This window comes from Oryctolagus cuniculus, chromosome 18 (assembly GCF_051225735.1).
Source record: "Oryctolagus cuniculus isolate XC-2025 breed Fujian yellow rabbit chromosome 18, ASM5122573v1, whole genome shotgun sequence".
In the NCBI taxonomy this organism is placed as follows: Eukaryota; Metazoa; Chordata; class Mammalia; order Lagomorpha; family Leporidae; genus Oryctolagus; species Oryctolagus cuniculus.
In genome coordinates, this window is record NC_142884.1 from 30492556 (window position 1) to 30502348 (window position 9793).

Consider the following 9793-nt stretch of genomic DNA (forward strand, 5'->3'; position numbering starts at 1 on the left):
GCCAGTGTCCCGGTCGTGGGCAGCAGCAGGGAGCTGTATTCAGGATTTACGTGGAAGGGAGCATGGCAGGATTCACTGATGGTTGGAGGTGAAGTGCTCAGATTCAGCGATGATGTGTAGGCCTTTGGTTTACACCAAGAATTCTGACACAGCACTGGGTAACTTGGAGATGCTTATTGCAAGGGCTGGGCACTGTGGCTCGGTGGGGTAAGCTGCTGTTTGGGATACGTGCACCTCATATTGAAGTTCCCAGTTCGAGTCCTGACTACTCTGCTTCCAATCTAGCTTCCTACTGAAGCTAGAGGCAGGTGATGGCTTATATACTTGAGTCCTGCCACCTACATGGGAAACCCAGATGGAATTCCAGGATCCTGGCTTTGGTCTGGCCCATCCCTGGCTGTTGCAGGACGTTGGGGAGTGAACCAACAAATGGAATCCCCCCCCCCCCACCTTTCCTCTCTCTTCTTCTCTTTCTCTATCACTCTGCCTTTCAAATAGTCATTTTAAAAAACCCTTCAGCAGGGATGTTCAATAGGCAGTTGGATGTCTAAGTCTGGAGCTTAGAGAAGTTGGGACTGGATAGATACATTTGGAAGTCTTCAGGTTGAGATAGCTTTTTAAACATTAATAGGTCCCTTAGGGAGAGAGTGTGGACAAAAAGTAGCCCCAGGTGCTGAAGAGATCAGGTGAGGGAGAACCAGTCAGCGGCAGGGGAAGGCAGTAAGTTAGGAGGCAAGAACACACGTTTCCTCTTCGTCTTTGATCATTTCCTTAGAATCTATTCCCAGCAGTGGAATTACTAGGTCAAAGGGGGTCTGAACACATTTAAAACTCCTGCTGAATGTTGTCACCTTGTTTTGCAAATATGCCGCATCGATTTATGTTTCCATTGTGTCTGGTTTTGCCCATGGCAGAGAACCATTACGTCTGGGCAATTTAATAGGCAGGAGAGATGATGTCCTGATTTTAACTTGCAGCTCTTTGCCTTTGAGTAAGTTGAACCTTTTTATTTTCCGTGCTTACTGCCCATTTATGTTTCTATAAAATTATTTCTTAATGTCTTTTCCTGCTATGATTATGTCATATTTTCCTAATTGTTAGAGGATTTTTAAAAATGTGTTATATACTAATTCCTCCTTGTATTTTTCACAAATGTTTTTTGGATTACCAGTTCCCTTTTAATTTCACTGTGGTGCTTTCTGATAGAAGGCTTTAGAGTTCTACTTAACTACATTTATTTGTTTTTAATGATTTCTTGCTTTGCCATTATGTTAAGAAAAGTCTCCTGCCACTGTAATTTGGGAAGTGCTTGCAAATCAATTTTTCATGCTATTTTTGCCAAATTTGGTTAATAGAATTTCATCATAAAATGAATTGAATTGCCATTTATTTTCTTCCATATTTTGCTGTCGACTTTATAGTGTAGAGTTTATCCATTCCATGAAGTCCAGAAAGCATCCGCTAATAAAATCCTGTAGCCTGTGAGTGTCTTCCAAGGCGGTGTGTCGGCAGCACTTTCCACTTTCTTTCATGGTTGTGAGTCTTTTCCAGGGTGTTACTTCCTCCTGAGCTATTTTTCTTAACTTATTATTTTCACTAACTATCACATTTTTACATTTTGATGGAATTTATTAGCATATAACTGTGCATAATATTATCTCATAATTATAATTACTTTGTCAGCATATGTTATGTCCCTTTTTTATTTCCAATTTTCTTTATTTCTATTTTTGCCTAATTAGATTTGTTAAAGTTTTCTATTTTGTTGGGTTCTTCAAAGGGTCACCTCTCAAACTTACTAAATAATGTTTTCCCTTCCAAATTAGTGAGTTTCTGATTTAATCTCTGTTGTTTCTCCTGACTTCCACAGGCTGGTCTTCTTTAATTGCCTTCACTCTTTGAAGAGTGTTCACTGTTCCTCCATACAGAGACAGCCGCCAGTTTGGCTCCATCTCACCCTCTCTGTTCTCAGAAGAGAGGACTCCACTGCCTTTGGGCCATAGGAGTTGTGAAGAAGTCTGAGGTCAGAGAGATTTCCATTCTTTTAAATTATTCTTTCCCTATATGGATAGCTATAGGTATTTTCATTTTCCTCGCTATTCTAGATCATTGCTTGGTCCACAATGACACACACAGCTGATGGCCGCTCCTCTCCTTGTGGTCACTGAGCTGACCACAGCCATGGCAACCAAGGACATACATGCCCAAGGTTCCAGCCACCTCTCCAGGAGAACTGGACTTGGAGAGGCACATATTTGCCATCCCCCGTCAGGGTAGCACTCTTTCCTCATTGATTTTATCTGGTGCCCAGCCAATCCTTTCAATCAGGGGATTTGAGTCTTTCTTTACTTGGTAAAAGTTGTAAAACAATTTTTTGCTTTTATCTGTTTGAGAGCAACAGAGAGAGACAGAGGCAAAGCTCCTATCCATTAGTTTACTCCCTAAATGCTCACAACTGCCTTTGAGAGCTGGAAATTCAATGCAGGTCTCCCTTGTGGGCAGGAACCCAATTATTTGAGTCATTGTCTGCTGCCTTCCAGGGTGCACATTAGCAAGAAAATGGAGTCAAGAGGTGGAGTAAGGACTGGAACCCAGGTATTCTGAAGTGGGATGCAGGCACCTTAATTGATAAGCCAAATGGCCACCCCTTTGGAACATTTTTGAGTATTTCAGTATGGCCTCTACATGATCTGTTTTATTTTACCTGTCCAAGTTACTTTGATACGGGGGTTGGGACTCCAAGGTCAGTTATTCATGTTCATTATCATGTCCCACATTTCCCCTACTTTTATGTTTTTAGCTTGAGGAAATATAACACTGAAATGGCATCTCTTAGGTGGGGGCAGAGGTGCTTGTCCTCAGTGGTGGTCGTTGGGGTTTCTCTTGCTCTTCCTTTCCTCGGGTGTTTGGCTTAGCACACCCTGACCTCAAGCATCACGAATAGGTGCTGGCTTTATGTCCTTCCCTCTCTGGTCCTAAAATCCAGGGTGGTTTTGTCATGGACGGTCAAGGAGTTTGGTCAAATGCTATTTACAATTTATTTAACAAAAATCAATCAGATTGCAACCCTATTCATTCACCTGCTGGAACTGGAAGACCCTCTCCTGAGCACTGCCCCAGACTCTTGAGTTGCAACAGTGCCACGACCTGGTCTTCTGTTGCTCACATTTTGGGGGAGGGAGATAGGCAACTAAAACCAAAAACAAATGGTGATAAAAAGTGCTTGAATGACATGAAAAAGAGACAGGGCAAGTGAGAAAGAGGGGTGAGCAGTTATTTGTGGTAGATTTATACAAAGTTTGATGTTCCCTGACATGATATTTGAGGAGAAGCCTGAAGAAAGTCAGCAAATGACCTTTGTGCTGACTGGAAAAATAGCGTCCCTGGCAGAGGGAAAACTGCAGAGGCAAAGGTTCTTGAACTGGGAATGGGAAAGGAGGCAGATGAGGCAGGACTGCGGGAGGTCAGGTGAGAAGCTTGAGGGCCACAAAATATGAGTCTCATAGGCCATGGTGACAAGTGAACCAGAACAAGCTAGGAAAATGTCCTAGAGGTGAGGAATGAGGAAACTCTGCAATCCAAGGGCATCTGGAGAGGAAAGAGAGGAGTGGAAGAAAGGAAGAAGAAGGGTGAAGAAGTACTAGCTCGGAGAGAAATGACTGTGATTGGCCTAAAAATTTATTCTTGTGATCAGTCAACCCTCCTATGAATGCCCACTATGTCTGGGCTTTGCTGTGTGCCTAGGCAGCTTCTTCAAAACAGCTCATTCTAGTGTCATCAGTGCAATGTCTTCGAGGGAAAGCACAACTTGTACCCAAAAGTAAACCTTGTTCTAAACTTATTTCAGAGATGGGCCATTGCTTTTAGCCCTCCTTCTTGCATTCTTTTTTTTTTTTCTATTTTTTTTCACAGGCAGAGTGGACAGTGAGAGAGACAGAGAGAAAGGTCTTCCTTTGCCGTTGGTTCACCCTCCAATGGTCGCCGCGGCCGGCGCACTGCAGCCGGCGCACCACACTGATCCGATGGCAGGAGCCATCCGGCCCCTCCTTGCATTCTGTAGAATCATTTCACTGGTCCAGCAGTTTGCTCTCAATTCCTCCTTTAAAGCAAGACAGGATGCCCACTGCCACAACTTCCGTCACCCTTCTGCTCTCATCCTGGGAAGACTTCCTTGACACCTGTCTGTGGTCAGCATTGTCATCCCCAAGACTTCTTGCTTCTAGGAGTTGGGAGAGATGGAGAAGTAGCATTTTCCTAGCCCTCCTTGCTTCCTGCATGCACAACTTTCTCTGCAGAAAACTCACAGATCAAGCCTTTAAGACTATCAAAATCTGACTCCATATTTACTGTATATACTTCTCCACTCTCAGTGATGTGAATATCAGGGACAGAAGTGCAGAGACTGTGCTGTCTTAGGTAGGAAGACAGACTCAGCACTCAAATCTCAGCTCTCCTTCTCCTTGGTTGAATAATCTGGGATTGACAGTAATTCCCTGTGCTTTCTCTCTTCAGCAAGCCTAGACAAAATAGCACCTAGGGTTGTTGGGAGAAATAAGTGAATTAATATGTGTGAAGTGCTTAGAACAGTGCCAGGCAAGTAGTAAAGGCTAAGTAATGATGAGCAAGTTATGGTTATTATTTCTAGACAGATACAGGCCTCTGTGTCAACTGTTTGACGAACTGTTTCAGATCTAGGCTGCCACTTGCAACCCAAGACACATACATCCTTGGTGTTGTCTCCTTCATCTCAAGGGGAATTAATGTGCACACTTGCTTTCGACCTTGAATGCAGGTTTCATCTAAGCCATGGGGTTCGCGTTGTGGGGGAGGCTCAGGTAGAGCAGGCAGAAGGCCCTTCAAGGCACTGAGAGCAGCCAGCACTGGCAGTGCATAGTGTGTGGTCCCCATTCTGGGCTGCAGGGCCTGGAGGAAGCACCCCTACTTGCCCCAGTGCTGTGAAAATGTAGAAGTCCATTGCCTTGCAAGCTTTCACTGCCCCTGGTGTAGAACAGGCAGGCTGAGCAGCTGCAGAGAACACCTCCCCTCTCTGGCCAGAGTCCTTCCCCAGCAGGGGCAGGGACCCTGCTGTGTTTTAATGATAATGCTAATTCTTGTGAGTTCAACCAGGCTCAACTTCAGAAAGAGTCCCTCCCTGTTAGCCAGCTTGCTGATGTTCTTTCTCTTCTCAAACCAGGCATCACTTGGTCTTGATCTGAGGCCCAGCTTAACCAGTTCCTAGCCAATAGCCTTTAGTTCTTGGTAGCTTCTGTACGCAGTTGTTCTTTGGATTCAATCAGAAATGGGTATAAATAATTTAGTGCAGTACCTGGCATCTAATATACACTGAATACAGTTTGGTTGCTTCTGTGGAGCCTGCATACAACCCCATGACCTGTTAGAGAGGTTTTCCCTAATTTAAAGGAGAGAAAGTTGCTACAGAGTATCCTATTGGTAACTAGAGCTAGAGCCTAAAACTGCAGCCCAGAATTCCTTCATTTCACAAGGCTCCCTTGATATTCAGGACTGTGGTGTCCACATGAACAGCATTGCTAGAACTTTCTCGGGTTATAAACATATCTTCCTGTTTCATGCTGAGCCCTCAGGAACCAACCAGGGGGATGTTCTGTCTCCAATATAGGTGCCTTCCAGGGAAGGTCTTAACCAATGGCCACCCTGGATGACTGCCTGTCACTCTGTTCTAGGTACCGCAGGCCCTGGGACACCCATCCTCTGTGGATCCAAATGATGACAATGACGCAAGGTCCTGACTCCTAGGCTTTTCCCAGGATTTCTGCTGCAGTCTTAGAATGGCAGACATTAAATGTGAAATTTATCTTTGGACTTCTTTGATCAAGATGACCTACACATGACTAAAGCATTCTGGGTTTAAAGCTGCAATGTGGTAAATATTCCCAGGGCTTGCAGAAACTCTTCCTTCCTGTGTGAGTTGCTCGAGTGTCGCTTTAAGGCAATATTTTGGGTCACACAAAGTGAAGACTTGTGATACGTACTCCTGTTCAGTGCCAGTTATACAATCTCTGAGTAGCCTGGGGATTGTTTTGAAAATAATTTTCTTGTTCACTGTGAAACACTAGGCTGAGTGCCTGGCGTGGTTTTTTTCTGTTTAACACAGCAATCTGCTGAGGTAGGAACTGCTGTTGTCCCTCTTTTAGGCATAGGAAGCCATGGTACATAGAGTGCTGAAGTCACATAAGCAAACCCAAATCCAGTGCATGTTAAAGCCAGGGTTCGGCCCCATCAGACATTCGGCATTGCTTTCGGGGCTATGTTTTATTGTCTTTCTTCACAGTCAATAGTGGAGTTAATTTACATTGTTTCTAATTAATTGAGAAAATTTTCTTATATTTATGACCACTTAAGCATCTGTGAGTTGTATTTCAAAATTGCATTTTCCCTTATTGATTTTTCTTATGATATTTTGAATAATAGTCCCTTATTTAACTGTGACAGATATCTTCTCTCATTCATGACCGAGGTTTTCATTTTCTCTACAATATCTTTTGATAAACTGAATTCTTAATTGGCCGGCGCTGCGGCTCACTAGGCTAATCTTCCACCTGCGGCGCCAGTACCCTGGGTTCTAGGCCTGGTTGGGGCACCAATTCTGTCCCGGTTGCTCCTTTTCCAGTCCAGCTCTCTGCTGTGGCCCGGGAAGGCAGTGGAGGATGGCCCAGGTCCTTGGGCCCTGCACCCGCATGGGGGACCAGGAGGAAGCACCTGGCTCCGGGCTTCAGATCTGCGCAGTGTGCTGACTGTAGCGGCCATTTGGGAGGGTGAACCAACAGAAGGAAGACCTTTCTCTCTGTCTCTCTCTCACTGTCTAACTCTGCCTGTCCAAAAAAAAAAAAAAAAACAAAAAACAAAACAAAAAAACAACAAAACAAACCAACAACAACAACAAACTGAATTCTTACTTACAAATTCATGATAATTCTCAACTTTCTATGGCTAGCAGACTTTTTGTGTTACTTAAGAAATCTTTCCTTCCTCTGAAGTCATAAATATGTGCTCATAGTGTTGGCCTTTTCCACTGAAATAATTTTTTAAAAAATTTATTTGACAGATAGAGCTAGACAGAGAGAAAGGTCTTCCTTCTGTTGGTTCACCCCCGCAAATGGCCGCTACAGCCGGAGCTACACCAATCTGAAACCAGGAGCCAGGTGCTTCTTCCTGGTCTCCCATGCAGGTGCAGGGGCCCAAGCACTTAGGTCATTCTCCACTGCCCTACCAGGCCACAGCAGAGAGCTGGACTGGAAGAGGAGCAACCGGGACTAGAACCCGGTGCCCATATAGAATGCCGGCACTGAAGGCAGAGGATTAACCAAGTGAGCCATGGCGCCAGCCCCTGAAATAATTTGGCATTGTGATGCCTCCAGCTTTGTTTTTGTTGTTTAAGATTGCTTTAGCTATTTAGGATATCTTGTGTTTCAATATGAATTTATTCATCATTTTTTTCTGTATCTGAGAAGAATGTTTTTGGTATTTTGATTGGGATCGCATTAAATCTATAAATTGTTTTTGGTAGTATGGACATTTTGATGATGTTGATTCTTCCAATTCATGAACATGGAAGATTTTCCCACTTTTTTATGTCTTCTTTATTTTCTTTCTTTTATGTTTTGTACTTTTCATCAGAGAGATCTTTGGTATCCTTGGTTAAATTTATTTTAAGGTATTTAAAATATTTTGTAGCTATTGTGAATGGGATTGATATTAGAAGCTCTTCCTCAGTTATGGCATTGTCTGTATATACAAAGGTTATGATTTTTGTGTGTTGATTTTTTTAACCTGTTACTTTACCAAACTCTTTTACGAGTTCTAATAGCCTTTTTGTGGAGTGTTTCGAGTCATTAGCAAATAGGAATAGTTTGACCTCCTCCTTCCCAATTTGTATCCCTTTGATTTCTCTTTCTTGCCTAATGGCTCTGGCTAAAACTCCCAAGACTATATTGAATAGCAATAATGAAAGTGAGTATCCTTGTCTGGTTCCAGATCTTAATGGAAATGCCTCCAATTTTCCCCCATTCAGTAGGATGCTGGCTGTGTGTTTGTCATAAATTGCCTTGATTATGTTGAAGAATGTTCCTTCTATACCCAATTTGCTTAAGGTTTTCATCATAAAAAGATGTTGAATTTTATCAAATGCTTTCTCTGCATCTATTGAGATAATCATATTGTTTTTGTTTTTCAGGTTGTTAATGTGATGTATCACTTTTATTGATTTTTGAATGTTGAACCATCCCTGCATACCAGGGATAAATCCTACTTGTTCGGAGTGATGATCTTTCTGATGTATTTTTGGATTCCATTGGCTAGTGTTTTGTTGAGGATTTTTGCATCTATGTTCATCAGAGAAATTGGTCTATAATTCTCCTTTTCTGTTTTTTCTTTTCCTGGCTTCGGAATTGAGGCAATGCTGGCTTCATGGAAGGAATTTGGGAGGATACTCTCCATTTCAATTGTTTTGAATAACTTGAGAATCATCTTGACTAGTTTCCAGGAATTTTTATTTCTCTTTTGACTTATTCTATGTGACACACTGTTCATTTAGGAGCATGTTGTTTAGTCTTCATGTGTTTGCACATGTTCTAGAGATTCTTGAGTTGTTGATTTCAAGCTTCAGTCCATTGTGATCAGAGAAGGTGCATGGTACGATTTTGATTTTTGGAATTTCCTTAGAATTGCTTTATGGCTTAGCATATGGTCTATCCTAGGGAAAGTTCTGTGCACTGTTGAGAAGAATGTGTATTCTGCAACTCTGGGGTGAAAAGTTCTGTAGATATCAGTTAGATCCTTTTGATCCATAGCTTTGATGAGCTCTGTTGTTTCTTTGTTGATTTTATGCCTGGTTCATCTATCCATTGCTGAAAGCAGGGTGTTGAAGTCCCCCATTACTATTGTATTGGGGTCTATATCTCCCTTTAGATCCATTAACAGTTTTTTTTTAAATATTCAGGTGCCCTGTAATTGGGTGTGTATACATTTATTATACTCAGATATTCCTGTTGTATTGATCCCTTAATCATTACATAGTGCCCTTCTCTGTCTCTTTCAACAGTTTTTGTGTTAAAGTCTATTTTGCCTGATGTTAGGATGGCTATACCTGCCCCTTTTTGCTTTCCATTAGCATGGAATCTTTTTCCATCCTTTCACTTTCAGTCTGCATGTATCTTTGTTGGTGAAGTGTATTTCTTGTAGGCAGCAAATAGATGGGTCTTGTTTTTTAATCCATTCTGCCAGTCTGTATCTTTTAACTGGAGAGTTGAGGCCATTTATGTTCAAGATAACTATTGACAAGTAACTCCTTTTTCCTGCCATTTTTCTGTGAATATTCCTATCATTTACTTTAGATTTATTTTGTCCTTCTACTGGGGGATTTTCTGCCTTCACATTCTTTCATGATGATGGCTTTCTTTCTGTTTTTCTGTGTGAAGCACATCTTTAACATCTTTTGTAAGGCTGGACAAGTGGTTACAAATTCTTTCAATTTCCGTTTGTTTTGGAAGGTCTTTATTTCACTTTCATTCATAAATGAGAGCTTTGCATGGTACTGTAGTCTGGGTTGACAGTTTTTTCCTCTTCAGACTTGGACTATATCTTGCCATTGTCTTCTAGCCTGTAGAGGTATGAATCTAATTGGAGTCCTGTGAAAGTAATCTGTTGTTTCTCTTGTGCACATTTGGAGAGTTTGACTACAATGTGTTGTGGTGAAGAACTTTTCTGGTCATGTCTGCTATGAGTTCTATGTGCTTCCTATACTTGGACATTCCCT